The sequence below is a fragment of the Tamandua tetradactyla genome, chromosome 3, assembly GCF_023851605.1.
Source record: "Tamandua tetradactyla isolate mTamTet1 chromosome 3, mTamTet1.pri, whole genome shotgun sequence".
Lineage (NCBI taxonomy): Eukaryota > Metazoa > Chordata > Mammalia > Pilosa > Myrmecophagidae > Tamandua > Tamandua tetradactyla.
The window spans coordinates 48104772-48121855 of record NC_135329.1 but is presented as its reverse complement, the minus strand read 5'-3'; the positions used below and the strand labels follow the sequence as shown (position 1 = coordinate 48121855).

At 42.0% G+C, this 17084-nt stretch overlaps 1 long non-coding RNA gene across 2 annotated transcripts; it reads right to left on the bottom strand.

Annotated features, from left to right (window-relative positions):
• Nucleotides 1-14177: 14177 nt before the first annotated feature.
• LOC143677280 (uncharacterized) lies at nt 14178-15962 on the bottom strand. Of its 2 annotated transcripts, none has more exons than XR_013172487.1 (3): nt 15534-15962; nt 14551-14874; nt 14178-14429 (listed from the first exon to the last, which is right to left on the bottom strand). It is a non-coding gene; the product is annotated as an uncharacterized LOC143677280 (long non-coding RNA). The 2 variants fall into 2 exon arrangements; XR_013172488.1 differs by having other exon boundaries at nt 14551-14758.
• Between the last annotated feature and the right edge of the window lie 1122 nt (nt 15963-17084).

The following is a 17084-nucleotide window of genomic DNA, read 5'->3' as shown; positions in this document are numbered from 1 at the left end:
ACTGTTCAACAAGCGGACAGGAAAGATCCCAGAGTTTGTCATGGGCTGCCATATCTTTCTGAATGTATTTTTCATGAATTTTCTTTGTGATTACCGTGAGGTTAAAATTTAACATCCTAAATCTATAACAATCGTATTTTATTTGATATAAACTTATCTTCAATAGAATACATGCTGCTCCTATACCCCCCTGTCCCCCTGCCTACTTTTGGGTACTTATTACAAAATATATCTTTGTACATTATATGTCCAAACCCTTGATTTAGCGTTACTTTTTTTTTTTAATTTAATTTTTTAAATACCAAAACACACATAACCAACACAAGCATTCCTATTTTGATCATTCCGTTCTACATATATAATCAGTAATTCACAATATCATCACATAGTTGCATATTCATCATCATGATCATTTCCTGGAACATTTGCATCTATTCAGAAAAAGAAATAAAATGAAAACAGGAAAAAAATATATACACACCATACTCCTTACCCCTTCCTTTCACTGATCACTAGCATTTCAAACTAAATTTATTTTAGCATTTGTTCCCCCTATTATTTTTTTCCTGTTTTTTTTTAATTTTTAAATTAATTTTTTAAAAAAAATTACAGGAAAGAAACATAAACATTCTTAATATGTGATCATTCCAGTCTACATATATAATCAGTAATTCACAGTATCATCACATAGTTGCATATTCATCATCATCATCATTTCTTAGAACATTTGCATCAATTCAGAAAAAGAAATAAAAAGACAACAGAAAAATGAAAAAAAAACCATACACACCATACCCCTTCCTTTCATTGATCACTAGCATTTCAAACTAAATTTATTTTAACATTTATTCCCCCTATTATTTATTTTTATTCCATATGTTCTACTCGTCTGTTGACAAGGTAGATAAAAGGAGCATAAGACACAAGGTTTTTTCACAATCACACAGTCACACCGTGAACACTACACCATTACACAATCATCATCAAGAAACATGGCTACTGGGACACAGCTCTACATTTTCAGGCAGTTCCCTCCAGCCTCTCCATTTCCTCTTGGATAACAGCAGTAACCTCCAGGATAACCTCTTGACTCTGTTTGGAATCTTTCAGCCACTGACACTTTGTCTCATTTCACTCTTCCCCCTTTTGGTCGAGAGGATTTTCTCAATTCCTTGATGCTGGGTCTCAGCTCATTCTAGGGTTTTTCTCAATCCCTTGATGCTGAGTCCCAGCTCATTCTCGGATTTCTGTCCCGCGTTGCCAGGAAGGTCCAATCCCCTGGGAGTCATGTCTCACATAGACAGGGGGAGGGTGGTGATTTGCTTGTTGTGTTGGTCGGAGAGAGGCCACCTCTGAGCAACCAAAAAGGTTCTCTTGGTGGTGACTCTTAGGCCTACTTTTAAGTAGGCTTAACCTATCCTTTGTGGGGTTAAGTTTCATATGAACAAACCCCAAGACTGGGGGCTCAGCCTATAACTTTGGTTGTGCACACTGCTTGTGAGAATATCAAGAATACAACTTGGGGAGGTTGAATTTTACCCTATTCTCACCATTCCCCAAAGGAGACTTTGCAAATACTTTTCCACTCACTGATCAAATCACTCTGGTATTCATCGGGGCATCACTCTGGACAAACCAACAAAATCTCATATCCTACCCAAGGTTCCATGTACTTATGTTGTTCAACCAAGCTATCTACATAAGTTATATTAGGAATGCACTAGTCAAAATATAAATTTTGTACCAAATAAAACATTTTTTGCTTTAGTCTCACACATAAGTTGAAATTTTAAGATATTAATTACCATCTATTTTCAGCACCCTGCAGTAATGACATTCCTTTGTTCTTCCTCATGCAAAAGCATTTTTTAAATTTGTACATTTAGTCATTGTCATTATACACTCTAGGCAATCCTAGATTATACCATCTCAATCTTTATCGTCTATCTTTCTTTCTGATTTCATTTGTGACCCCAGCCCTCCTCCCTCTATCATTCTCACATGCAGCTTCATTCAGTGTTTTAACATAATTGTATTACAGTTAGATAGTATTGTGCTGTCCATTTCTGAGTTTTTACATTCAGTCCTGTTGCACAATCTGTATCCCTTCAGCTCAGTTACCCAGTATCTTACCCTATTTCTATCTCCTGATGGTCTCTGTTACCAACGAAATTCTCCAAGTTTATTCATTAATGTCAGTTCATATCAGTGAGACCATACAGTATTTGTCCTTTTGTTTCGGCTAATCTCACTCAGCATAATGTCCTTAAGGTCCATCCATGTTGTTACATACTTCATAAGTTTATTCTGTTTTACAGCTGCATAATATTCCATTGTATGTATATACCACAGTTTGTTTAGCCACCTGTCTGTTGATGGACATTTTGGCTGTTTCCATCTCTTGGAAATTGCAAATAATGCTGCTATAAACATTGGTGTGCAAATGTCCATTTGTGTTCTTGCCCTCATGTCCTTTGAGTAGAGGCAGCATATAGATGGGTCCTGTTCCCTAATCCATTCTGCCAGTCCATGTCCCCCGATTGGGAAACTTGATCCATCAACATTAGTGTTATTACTGCCTGGGCAGTACCCTCCTTACCATTTTGCATTTTGACTTTTATATGTCCTTCTTATTTTCCTTCTTTTTACCTTTACTCATGGTCTTCCTTTCTACACTGTTCTCCACACCTCTCTCTTCTGCCTTCATATCTGTCTCTAGTGTTCCCTTTAGTATTTCTTGCAGACCTGGTCTCTTAGTCACGAATTCTTTCAGTGATTTTTTTGTCTGAAAATGTTTTAATTTCTCACTCATTTTTGAAGGACAATTTTGCCGGATATAGAATTCTTGGTTGGCAGTTTTTCTCTTTTAATAATTTAAATATATCATCCCACTGTCTTCTTGCCTCAATGGTTTCTGTTGAGAAATCTACGCATAGTCTTATTGGGCTTCCCTTGTCTGTGATGGATTGCTTTTCTCTTGCTGCTTTCAAGATTTTCTCTTTCTCATTGACCTCTGACATTCTGATTAGTAAATGTCTTGGAGTATGTCTATTTGGATTTATTCTCTTTGGGGTACACTGCTCTTCTTGGATCTGTAATTTTAAGTCCTTCATAAGAGTTGGGAAATTTTCAGTGAAAATTTTCCTCCATTAGTTTTTCTCCTCCTTTTCCCTTCTCTTCTTCTGGGACACCCACAACACGTATATTCATGCGCTTCATATTGTCCTTCAATTCCCTGAGTCCCTGCTCATATTTTTCCATTTTTTTCCCTACAGTTTCTTTTGCCTGACGGATTTCAGATGTTTCGTCCTCCAGTTCAGTAATCCTATGTTCTGCTTCTCGAAATCTACCGTTGTAGGTTTCCATTGTTTTTTTTTTCATCTCTTCTACCATGCCTTTCATTCCCATAAGTTCTGTGATTTGTTTTTTCAGACTTTTGATTTCTTCTTTTTGTTCATTCCTTGCCTTCTTTATATCCTCCCTCAATTCATTGATTTGGTTTTTGATGAGGTTTTCCGTGTGTATTCGTATATTCTGAATTAAATGTTTCAGCTCCTGTATCTCATTTGAATTGTTGGTTTGTTCCTTTGACTGGGCCATATCTTCAATTTTCCTAGTGTGATTTGTTATTATTTGCTGGTGTTTAGGCATCTAATTACCTTAATTAGTTTATTCTGGAGATTGCTTTCACTTCGTTTACCTAGGATTTTCTTGCTGGATGAATTTGTTGTCTATCTGTTCTTTGACATTCAGTTCACCTTTTTCTGGACCACTAGCTTAGGTTTTGTTTAACAGAGGAGAATTTTTCAGTTCTTGTTTTCTTGTTTCTTGCCCTGGTTGTATGGTACCTTTCCACACCCCACCCTGAAGAGGGTCTACATAGGTATTATAGACCCCAGCTGGATTTTCCCAGGCCAAACTGGTCTCCTATCAGGAGGAAAGAGTCACCTGCTTTGGTTTTCCCTGAGGGTGAGACCCAGCAGGTTGACAGACTTTCCTGTGAAGTCTCTGGGCTCTGTTTTTCTTATCCTGCCCAGTATGTGGTGCTTGTCTGCCTGCAGGTCCCACCAGCATAAGATGATGTGGTACCTTTAACTTTGGCTGGGGGCGTGGTGGAGACAGAGGAGAGGTTGTAGGCTGGTTTTAATGGCTTCAAATTACCAAGCCTTGGTGTCTGAATTCCTTGAGAGAGGGATTCCACCTGAGTTGGGCTTCATCCCTCCCCTGGGGAAGGCACAGGTTCCAGACAAGCCCTCAAACAAGCTTGTTTCTGTCTATGCCTGGGACAGTTGCAGCCTGAGGAGCCCTGCTGCTGTATCCAAAGGCAGTCAAGCCTTTGTAGAAACACAGCCACAAAAACCTCTGTTTCCCAGCCAAAATGTCCATCAGCAGACGAGTGGCTAAACAAACTGTGGTATATACATACGATGGAATATTATGCAGCTTTAAGACAGAATAAACTTATGAAGCATGTAATAACGTGGGTGGACCTAGAGAACATTATGCTGAGTGAGACTAGCCAAAAACTAAAGGATAAATACTGTATGGTCCCACTGATGTGAACCGATATTAGAGAATAAACTTGGAATATGTCATTGGTAACAGAGACCATCAGGAGATAGAACTAGGGTAAGATAATGGGTAATTGGAGCTGAAGGGATACAGACTGTGCAACAAGACTGGATACAAAAACTCAGAAATGGACAGCACAATACTACCTAATTTTAATGTAATTATGTTAAAACACCGAATGAAGCTGCATCTGAGGTATAGTTTTTTTTAATTTTTAAAAAATTTTTTTCTCTCTATTATCGTTTTATTTTTTTCTGTTGTCTATTTCTTTTTCTAAATCAATGTAAATGTACTAAGAAATGATGAATATGCATCTATGTGATGATATTAAGAATTACTGATTGTATATGTAGAATGAAATGATTTCTAAATGTTGTGTTTTTTTTAATTAATGAAAAACAAAACAAACAAACAAAAAACCTCTGTTTCCTTCTTTTTCTTTCCTTTTTCTGTCACCCCTGCCCCCTTGGCGCTGGGGCAAAAACGAGTGACCTCCTCTTTGACCAGGTTCACCCAACCTGGAGGCCTATTTTTAGTAGTCAGAATTTGTTAATTAATTCCACAATTGGCGTTTGGTCGGGCTCAACCCCTGCTACAGGTAAAGTCTCTTTCCTTTCCCCACTGGGAAGCAGCCATGGGGGAGGGGCACTGGTCACCGCGGCTTGGGGAACTCACGGTTCTGGGGGTGCTCGCAGCCGGTCCAGCTGGTCCAGACTGGGGTATGCTGTGTGTCCAGTCACTGAAGTGGCCCCAGGAGCTGTTCTGTATTGTTTCTGGTTATTTACTAGTTTTTCTGGAGGACGAACTAAAACCTCCACATTGCTAAGCTGCCATCTTGGCCCGGCCCCCTATTTTTTGTTTTTATTCCATATGTTCTACTCGTCTGTTGACAAGGTAGATAAAAGGAGCATCAGACACAAGGTTGTCACAATCACACAGTCACATTGTGAAAGCTATATCATTATTCAGTCACCATCAAGAAACTGGAACACAGCTCTACACTTTGAGGCAGTTCCCTCCAGCCTCTCCGTTACATCTTGAATAACAAGGTGATATCTACTTAAGGTATAAGAATAACCTCCAGGATAACCTCTCGACTCTGTTTGGAATCTCTCAGCCATTGACACTTTGTCTCATTTCATTCTTCCTCCTTTTGGTTCAGAAGGTTTTCTCAGTCCCTTGATGCTGAGTCTCAGCTCCTTCTAGGGTTTTTCTCAACCCCTTAATGCTGAGTCTCAGCTCATTCTAGGATTTCTGTCCCACGTTGCCAGGAAGGTCCACACCCCTGGGAGTCATGCCCCACGTAGACAGAGGGAGTATGGTGAGTTTGCTTGTTGTGTTGGCTGGAGAGAGAGGCCACATCTGAGCAACAAAAGAGGCTCTCTTGGTGGTGACTCTTAGGCCTAATTTTAAGTAGGCTTGACCTATCCTTTGTGGGCTTAAGTTTCATATGAACAAGCCCCAAGATTGGGTGTTCAGCGTATTGCTTTGGTTGTCCATACTGCTTGTGAGAATTTCAAGAATTCAACTTGGGAAAGTTGAATTTCCCCCCATTCTCACCATTCCCCGAAGGGGACTTTTTAGCATTACTTAAAAAACTTTTTTTTTTATTGTGAAATATAACATATATTTAAAAAGCAATGAATTTCAAAGTACATTGTAACAAATACGAGCAGATTTCAGAATTTGGTGTGCGTTACTGTTCCAAAATTTTAGATTTTTCCTTCTAGTTGCTCCAAGACACTGGATACTAAAAGAAATATCAATATAATGTTTTAGTAGACGCACTAATTTGTTAAAACCCATCTTCTCTGTTATAACTCTTCCTTCTCCTTTAATCCTTCTCCTAATCTTTGGGGATGATTGGGTAATGACCATTTTAGTGTTTTCATGTTGGAAAGGGGTGTTGATAATATGGAATAGGAGGACAGAACTAGTTGATGTTTTTGGAGAAGCTTCCCTTTGGGAACCCATTTGGAGGTTGTAAGTTTCTGGAAAATAATCTTAGTATATGAAACTTTTTGTAGAATCTCAGGTAGAGTCCTAGGTATTCTTTAGGGTTAACAAGAATGGTTTCAGTTGGGGTTTGGCAGACTGTGATAATTAGCAATGTCTAGCTGAGGCTCGCATAAGAGTAGCCTCCAGAATAGCCTCTAGACTCCATTTAAAAATTGTTAGCCACTGATACCTTATTTTGGTACATTTCTTTTCCCCCTTTTCTTCAGGTAAGTGTTGTGGATCCCACAGTGCCAGGGCTGGGCTCATCCCTGAGAGTCCTGTCCCACATGGCCAGAGAGACTTTCACTCCTGGATGTTGTGTCCCACATGGGGGAAAGGTAATGCTTTTACTTGGAGAAGTGGGTTTAGAGAGAGAGAGGCCACATCTAAGCAACAAAAGAGGATTTCTGGAAGTAACTCGTAGGCAGAAGTGTAGGTAGGTGCAGCTTCTCTGCTACAGAAATAAGCTTCACAAGAGTAGTCCTCAAGACCAAGGGTATGACCCACTGAATTGTGGGAGTCCCTAATTCTTGAGACAGTATCAAGGGTTTCCCTGGTGGTAAAGCTTAATTCCAGGTCTTCTCTTCAGTCCCTCAAGGGACTTGCCAAAACTTAAAAAAAAAATTGTTTTTTTAAACATAACAACATACAAACATGAACATTCTTAACATATGAGCATTCCATTCTTGGTATATAATCAGTAACTCACAATATCATCACATAGTTGGATATTCACCACCATGATCATTTCTTAGAACATTTGCATCAATTCTGAAAAAGAAATAAAAAGAAAAAAGAAAAAAACTCATAGATACCATACTCCTTACCTCTCCCTCTCACTGACTGCTAGTATTTCCATCAATGCAATATGTTTTAACCTTTGTTTCCCCTATTTCTTTTCAGTACCCCTTACCATTCCCTTTCATTGCTCACTAGTATTTCAATCTACTAAATTTATTTTAACATTTGTTCCCCCTGTTATTTATTTATTTTTAATCCATATCTTTTCTCATCTTTCCATACTGTAGATAAAAGGAGCATCAGACACAAAGTTTTCACAATCACACAGTCACATTGCAAAAGCTATATCATTATACAGTCATCTTCAAGAAACATTTGCCAATACTTTTTAATTGTCTGCCCCCAGTACTCTGGGATGTTATGTAGAATCACAAGCCTTCATTCCCACTCTGGCCATGTATTTGGAGTATTTAAATGAGCTATTCCCCACAACAAAACTGCTAGAGCTAATAAATGAGTACAGCAAAGTAGCAGGTTACAAGATCAACATTCAAAAATCTGTAGCATTTCTATACACTAGTAATGAACAAACTGAGGGGGAAATCAAGAAACAAATCCCATTTGCAATTGCAACTAAAAGAATAAAATACCTAGGAATAAATTTAACTAAAGAGACAAAAAACCTATATAAAGAAAACTACAAAAAACTGTTAAAAGAAATCACAGAAGACCTAAATAGATGGAAGGGCATACCGTGTTCATGGATTGGAAGACTAAATATAGTTAAGATGTCAATCCTACCTAAATTGATTTACAGATTCAATGTAAATGAGCTATCCAGACAGGTTAAACTAGATTATATACTTCAGAAAATTTAGATTTTGGACAAAACAAAGCACTCTTTTTTGTTCTCATACAGTAGGTGAAGTTCTAAAATACAGACAATGTCCTCCTTACTCCTGTATTCTGATTTACCTTGGTCCTAACCTGATCACCTTCATTCTTACCTCTAACTGAAGCCCAATCTTTTTTTTTTTTTAAACAGTTGTTGCATGTTGCAATCTCACATTCAGAGCTGCAGAACTCCAGCTCTGAGTCTTAGATGTCACACAGGTAGCCAAAGTTACAGGGAGATACCACATTTTACATATATAGCACAGTCTCTCAAAATCTAGAAATAATACTTATAGCTCCAGACTAAAGTTTTGTTGGTACTTTTTATGCATTTTCAGTTTAGCACCTGTAAAAAAGTAGGAAGTGGATTTACATAATAAAAAGTATAATGCAGTAGTATTGGCATTTATAATTACCCATATGGTTGCCACAAGGTTTAAAAAATTTCCTCACAAGCCTTGGAAATAATGGTTTTCAGACAGAATTTGGAGAGGGGATGAAATCTGATATAGAAGAGTGGACCATTTTTATTTATTTATTTATTTTATTTTTTCCTAATGCTTCTAATCTTGATGTCTACTATAGGAAACTGTTTTAGTTTCCTCTTTGCTAAAGCAAATGCCATGCAGTGGGTTGGCTTAGACAATGGGAATTTATTGGCTCATGGTTTTCAGGCTAGGAGAACTCCAAATCAAGATGTCATAAAGGAAATGCTTTCTTCGCAAAAACAGGCATTCTGGAGCTGGCTGTTGGTAATCCTTGGCCTAGTTTTTTTCTGTCATATGGCAGTGCTTCCTTGCCTTTCCTTTCTCTTCTGGGTTCCATTGACTTTCAGCTTCTGGCTGCTCCCTCTGTGGCTTTTTTCTCACTTTGTGACTTTCCCTATAAAGTAAATTTATCAAAAGGTCTTAATTTACATTGGGTTCCCACCCATGGGAATGGATTAAGTTTAAGGACATATTTTTTTTCAGGAGTACATAGCTCCAAGCCACCATAAGAGAGGCATATATTTAACACCATTGCACTAGGTGGTCTTGACAGCTATGTTTGTTGGTAGAAAAAGACAAATCAGGTTTACATGTTTAATTTTGCAGTTGTAATTCTTATGAGGATTGATGGTTATCTTACTTTACTCTTGGTAGTTTTTATTGTAGGACAGGGCCATATTACCTGTGATAGGCTAAGAGGGAGTTTATACCTGTTAGTCTTTCCTATACTTAGTCTCCATTTTTCTTTCCTAATCCTTAAAAATTAAAAAAAAAAAAAGCAACATTTGAAGAATTATCCAATTTTATCTAAGTCAGGACAAATAAAAATTCTTTTAAAATCCTAGTAGTTTATTTCCATATGGGTGTGGCAGTGCCTCAGTTAAACTGGATCAGTGACACTTCTCACAATAGGAAATGGATATTATTCAGTTCTATTGCAAATCAGGTGTTAGTTATTGTCCTCAATATTGTGACATCATGAAAACTTTAAATTGCAAAATTTTCCTTTCTGGTAGTTTGGTGTTTTCTTTTACTTAATAAGTGAGAACACTGGGATGGAAACGTTTGGGATGATGGACTCCTGACAAGTCAGATTTCTAATTTGTATTCTCACTATCCCTCTCCCCCTGCCAACAAACCAGGAGAAGTAACATCATGCCCCACACAGAAAAGACTGTACCAGCCTGGCAAGTTGACTCTGGCTCACAGGAAGCAATTTGACATGGTTTAAAATAAATAAAGAGGCAGGGAAGAAGGAATTGTAGCCCACATAAATGATGATCTTGGGACCTCAGTGGCATATCTCTGTGGTTCCTGCTTCCAAGGCCCTCTGTGTCTCTGCTCTGGCTGGTACATTGAGGGCCATTGCCCATTTGAACAGGTGCTGAGGTATCTGGAAGTTACAAAGGAATCACAAAGGCTGCCTTTACAAACCACGAGTCCTACTGGGGAAGGAGAGTGTAAGGAGGAAGAGACTCGAAGTGGCTGGGGCAGGGGGCAGCACGGTGCATGGTTATGGGCCCAGACAAACCAGAACTGAAGTTGTTGGTCCGTGGTGGGACGTTGGGCACAAGGGTGTCTCACGTTTCCTCATCAGTAAATGTGGGTGATGTCCACTTTACAATTTAGGAATTAAATGAGGTGCCTATGTAGTGCTGTCATTACCTCCTCTAGAATTGGCAAGGGAGGAAGTGGCAGGCCTGAGAGTGGAACTCAGTGGCAGTTCCCAAGCCCAGGGCATACACAGAGTTGCAGCAGCTCCTACTTTCAGAGGAAGAACTGCCCCTGGGGATCCGTTCCCTATTCTCTTTGCAGGGACCATGTCTCTGCCTCCCAGGAGCATTTTGAGATGAAGCCGAGCCACTGGAAGGAGAAACTGAAGAACCTCGGGGAAAATGAAATGTAAGCTCTTTCTGTTGGTTGAAAACACGAGGCTGCCTGCCTCACCCCTGCCTGGCTTGTCCTCCCACACCTCTCGGTCAGAAGACTCATTGCGTGGGGGTGAAATCATGAAGCCGATGAGCCGCCCTTCTTGAACAAGAGGGCTAGAGAAGATTGGGAAGTGAAGGCTTCCAGCTGGCTGCTGAAGGAGGAAATGATTTATGCTCTTAATTAGAAAAGGGAGCTGCTCTGTTTACTTGTCTTTGACAGGCACCACATCCGCCTGTACTTCATCAAGCAGTCCTTGGTCCCGCTGACTAAAACTTAAGGGAAAAAAACCCCCCTGTGTTGAAAAATGTTAGAGTGATTCTGTGTGTGTGTGTGTGTGTGCACGTGTGCGTGTGTGCTCTTTGAAACCCAGGGCTGGCTCCGGATGCTGAAGAGCTTTCGGGCCATCAGCTGTACCCCCTGCCTAGCCCAGAAGACTGGTTCACCCTCACCAGCTTCACAAACACAGCCACCCCACGAACAGGCAGAGGGATCTGTGAAGCACGGTCAAATGATTCCCAAAGTGCTTCTCTCCTGACCCTGAAAACCCACCATGTACCATGCCTTCTGCTGCATTTCAGTCCACACACACCCCTGGGGATTTCTGGGTCACCCACTCTGAGATGAGTAAGAAAGCAGTTCTGACCCTCCAGAAGCCCATTCTAGTGAGAAAAAGTGAACCAGCGATTTCAGCGTAGGGTGGCAAGTGCTAAGGAAGCAATGAGGAGGAGCAGTGAACTCTGAGGGGAGGAGATGGGACAGAAGGGGGATGTGGGGAAGGGGGAGGGCTGTGGGGCTGGAAAGGGACTGTGGGGAGGGGTTTGGGGAAGGGGGGACATGGGGAAGGAGGAGGGTTGTCAGGGAAGTTTCCTTAGGACCAAGGCTTCATATAAGAAGTTACTGGGCTTTTGGGGGTGGGTGGCAGTTTCGGGAGTCTTTAGCATGAATATTTTAGCCTAGATCATTGCTCACATTTGCCAGCTGTGCTCTGAGGAGACAAGAGCTTGTTGGAGGGCAGGGAGGACACCTCAGAGCAGGGCCTGAGCAGTCGCGCCCTGGTGAGGGCCTGGGTGGTAAGGGCTGCCAAGGGGGAGGAAGCTGCACAGCTACCCACTAGTTAGCCTGCAGCCAGGCCCTGGCTCAGTTGGAAAAAACTGTCCGGGCAGCTTCTTGGGGAGCAGGTGTCCTCTTTTTCTCATGTGCCTCCTTTTTTGAATTGCTGTATTTTCTATTCCCAATTTTCTACCTTAGTAAGTTACTATTTTTCAAAACATTCTCTTAAATGCCACAGGGTGCCAGGACACTAGAAACAATTAAGGCAGGAAGATGAAGAACCCAGGTTTGGTAATTTAAGTGGGACTTGGCTAGGAGAATGATGAGAGGCCAGCCGGGCCTGCGGATGCAGTGGGTTCCGAGCCCACGATCCTATTTGCTGCTTTCCCCTGTTGCCTCTGTGGGGAGGCCGTTTCCCCTGCATGGCCCATCTCACCTCAGAAGGCATTTGTTCTGGAATGGAGTGGGCTTTTGTACGAAAAAAGCCTTCACCAAGACCTTTGCCTTGTTTTGTTATATATGCACGCATGTGTGTTTGTATATATATATATATATATATTTATTTATTTTTTTCTATGGGCAGGCACTGGGAATTGAACCCAGGTCTCCGGCATGGCATGTGAGAACTCTGCCTGCTGAGCTACCGTGGCCTGTCCTTGTCATTATATTTTAATGCCTTTTATTTTCCATGTTAAAAATGCTTGCTTGTATTTTTGCATAAACTATTTTTAAAAATCACCCATTTTTAAATCCAAATAGCATTTCAGCTTGAGGTATACAGCAGTCTGGCAAAGGACAAATCAATGAAAATCAGTTTGATTTGCTTTAGCATCTATATATTTTTCAAACTTGCTCCATTGTTAATTAATCCTTATAGCTCTCTGGAGAGTCAGAATGCTCGTGTCACCCCAAGACTATTGATTGCATCTGCACCTCACCCAAGGACACAAGGATGAGACTGGCAGAGCCAGTGGGAGAGGTGTGCTCTCTCGAGGGCCTGTCCCACAGAGCCACGATCTTGTGACCCGTGGCCACAGTTCTTGGGAGTCAAAGTAGGAGCTCTGTAAGCTGGTCGGGGCCTTCCAGTGTCTCACATCCCCCCAAATTCCTAGAAGAGGGGTGCTAGCAACAGAGTACGGGCTCCTTGTATTTCCAGAGAGACTTCCTGTACCTTACGGGTGGGGAGCAAATGAGGAAATAGAAATTTAGAATTTGGGGGTATCTACAATGTACCAGATGCCTTCCTTAGATCAGGTAGATAGGCAACAAATCCGAGTGTCTAAAAGCACTCATGCTAGAGTCATTTAATAGCTGTGTGACCTTGGGCAGGTTGTTTAACCTCTGGGCCTGAGTTTTCTCATCTGTGAAAGGGAACAAATAGTACTTACTGAATAGAGTTCAGGGTAGGAGCACACAAGTACACATCTGAAAAGTCCTTAGAACCGGGACCACACATGGGAAGCATGCCCTACCTTTCTGTTTTTTTTTTTGCATCTTATTTAATCCTCGGAAGAACCCTGTTAAGTAGGTATTTGTGACAGGCTAAAGATGGCCCCCAGAGGTGTATCCACTTCCTAATCCCAGGAAATTCCTAATTCCCTCATTTGAAAAAAGGGTCTCCACAGATGTGATTACGAAGAGGATTTTGAGATTATCCTGGTTATCCCTGTCAGCTCTCAATGTATCCCAAGTATCTCATAAGACTGGGAGATTCAGGACACACACTTAGCAGGCAGTGGAAAGACAGAGCAGAGAGAGAGCCGTGGCCACAAGCCAAACGAAGCTGGCAGCCACCCAAAGTGGGAAGTGCATTCTCCTCTAGAGTGTCCTGAGGGAGTCGACTTATTTTCATACGCCAGGCCTCCAGAACTGTGAGATAACAAATGTCTCTTGTTTTCAGCCACTGGGTTTGTGGTACTTTGTTACAGCAGCCCCAGGAAGTGAAGACAGTGTTGTTTCTCCATCTTTCGAATGAGGAGCCTGTGGTTGAGGAGAGCTCAGTTCCTGCCCCGAGATTACTAACTGGTGCTGGGGGAAGACTGAGGGCTCAGCTGCTGGCCTCCACTCCATGGCCCATTCTCTCCCCACCATGGCTCCGGGCAGCGTCCCCGGAAGAGGGTGAGGAGTCCTGACTCACGGACAAATGAGCCCTGTCTACAAGACATTCATACTAATTAACCCTGACATCGTGGGATGAGTTACTGGGAGAAGTGTGGGGCACAATAAAAAACTGGCGTTTTGTATGCAAGACACAGCCCTGTTCAATTTGCCACACAGTGGGGCAGACTGGTCTGTCCACATCCCTTGATGCCAGAGAACGAGGCAAGCCTGGAATGGAAGTATTACCCCCGGAATGTCGTATAAAGGAGGTGGTCATTCAATCTTCTTGAGATGGAGGGGATGGATGAGTTGTGACCAGACAATATGGGCCTTGATTTTGGACTTTTCCTACTGGCAGAGAATTTTAAGGTGAAGTGTTAAGGAAAAAAAAAAAAAGCCTACAAATATATCCATAATAAAATGGAAGTATAGTCTCAGAGCTACAAAAGAATTAGTAGTAATTTAGTGCAGACCTCTAAGTTTATAGATGAGGAAATGTAGAGAGATGCCCAGGGACTTACTCTACACAGTTTGCTGGGGTGGGGTGGGGCATTGAGATTGAAAGTAGAATTGAGCCTCCTGACTCCCCATCCTGTGGACATCCCACACCAGGCCACTGTCCAAGAAAAAGTATTGGCTTCAGTAATGGTGCATCTGATAAATAAATAATGGAGTAAAAGCTTGATTAGCATTAATCCAATGAACACATAATCTGATTTCCCACCCCTCATACTGGTCTCTAGCTTTAAGGGAAAGAAGCCACTGATCAACGTACCTAGCAAAAGTCCTTTTCTCCACCTCGAGTCTCACATAACATTTCAGAAACTCATACCCTGGCCCTCTCCTGGACCTACACAAACCAATCTGCAACTGACACATTTCATTTCAGTGGCCTGGGAAGATTTGACACATTTACAGTCTTTTGGGCGAATGCTTAGCAGGATCATCTTATGTGCTTTGTGTCTGCCCAACTTCTCTTTCTCCTGAAAAAAAAAAAAAAAAGAAGAAAAAAATGTTCGCAGCATTTTCCTGTTTGCTCCGACTTGGGCATTCTTTTCCGAAAGCAGAAAGCAGCAACTTTTCTTAACTGCTCTTCACCCTGTTGCAAAGAAAGAACATTTGTATTCAACCTCAGTAGAAGCCTGGGGAAAAGAAAAGAGCCTGGCAAGAATCCTCTGGTTTAGAAGGGATTTGGAGAACAGTGCGGTTCTTTGAGTCCTCTTGCAGTCCACTTATAAGCAGCCTGGCAGCTGTAGGTAGGTAGTACATAAGTAGGAAGAGAAGACTCTTAAGAGGGACAGGGTTGGAGTGGAAGCACCGTGAATAAGATGCCGCCATTTGGAGCCAGACCAACACAATTTGTATTATATCCCTGCGGAAGTGACTTAACGTCTTTGTGCCTAGTTTCCTCTTCTGTAACATGGGGGAAATAATTAAACCAATTTTTTTTCATAGGCAGGTATCGGGAATCGAACCCAGGTCTCCAGCATGGCAGACGAGAACTTTATCACTGCACCACCATTGCCCGCCCAGTTGCACCTATTCTGTAGGACAATTGTGAGGATTAAATAGGTTAATCCATATAATGTAAATGGAGCAGCACTTGGGTGGGGGTGGGGGGTAGCACCATGTATGTGCTAGCTCTTGTGGTATTAATATGTTCGATGGGGAGCTCAGCGTAAGAAAGGCCTTCCTCCCTTCCCCTCTTCCTCCCTTCCCAGAGTCATTTGGCTTTGGGGGCTGCAGATTTTCTCTTACCTCAGAGGAGAATTAATAGGATTCAGCTGTAGGTCAACAAGGCAGGTTGTCCAAGTTTGGGGAATCAGGGGCTGGAAATTGTGGGATAGGGAGCCATCTGACACCTAGTTTGGGTTTTCAGAGAGAAGCAGAGCGAGGGGTCCACGGTTATGCTCTGCGCAAGATCCTCGTGGGCTGGGCACTCTGGAGCCTTTATGTGGACATCAGCTTGGCCGGAAGGGATCAATTTCCCTGTAACTGTAGACATCAGCTTGACCAGTAAGGTGACAAGTCATTTATTTGACTTAGAAAAATAAATGTGGCAGAATAACTGATTTAACAATGAACTGTCGCAGGTTCTTCTGTTGGTCTTTTTCCACACAGGAGCCCCCCCACCCCCCATGAGTATACTTTATTACCGAGGTTAACCCTAATCCTCCTCAGACCCCCTTCCTGTGACATCACTTCCTGTTTCCCCCCTCAGCTTCCGGTTCCTGCTTGAATTCAAATATGGCAGATAGGCTGGCTCTCCTTCTTTCCACACTAAACGACCCTACCTCCTCCCCTTATCCCCACCCTAGCCCACCCCTAGGAGAAAGAGGAGGGAAAGAAACAGAAACATCTCTATACCAGAGGATGCTGTGGGATACAAGGCAGAAATTGCTTGCCAGCTTCCCAGCTGTTGGTTTCAGGAAACCAAACTGCTTGAGAAGATTATTCTGGAAAGAAAAGACGAGAGATCCTCATTCAGAAACATGGGTTGTTGGTCTTATACATTGGCAGTACCTGTTGGGTGGCAAGACCTCAGAAAGACATGGCTGAGGTGCCCCAACTGGAGCTGGGTTCGAGGTTTCGTTCACGCCTTGGACCAGCGGTGTTTCTGGGCCCAGCCTCGGTGGTCTCAGCAGAAGCCATCAAGGCCTAGCCTACCAGGGCTCTCGCCACTCCGGTTTTATGGGTACCACAAGAGCACCCGGGAATGGATACAGTGCCAGCCCCATGGAGCCTTGGAGCCAGATGTGAGCTGAATTACAGAAATAAAAGAAATGTGACGTTTCTTGCACAGCTGCATTTGTGGAATACGATTCATCCCTGCTATGGAACAATATGCCATTTCCGGCACTTAGAGGTTATGAGGCAAATGCGTGTTTGTGACAGGACGTAAATAGGTACTATCATTCCAGTGAATGTGGCTGTCCACTGGGTCAGTGGGAAGACTGAAGGAAATAAGGGACGTAACACTTAACCCGGTATTTAGCACAAGGCAAGTGCTCAATAAATATTAGCCATTATTATTTGTACTTTAGACAACTCCAGAGAGCAGGCCACTTTGTTTTTGCAGCCCAATGATATTTTCCTATTCTCCAAAGTATTATGCGTTGGATTTGTATGTATTTAAAAAAAAAAAGCCTATGGTTTCCATATTTCATTCTATTACCTGCTGTCTGCTGTAGCAGCTTTCAGTGTTTAAACAAACCAATAACCACTAAATCACTAAACCATTAATTATAAATGAGTGAGAAACTCTTGTCAGCTTTACCTCCCAAAGCACCTGTTGCTTCCCTTCATCTC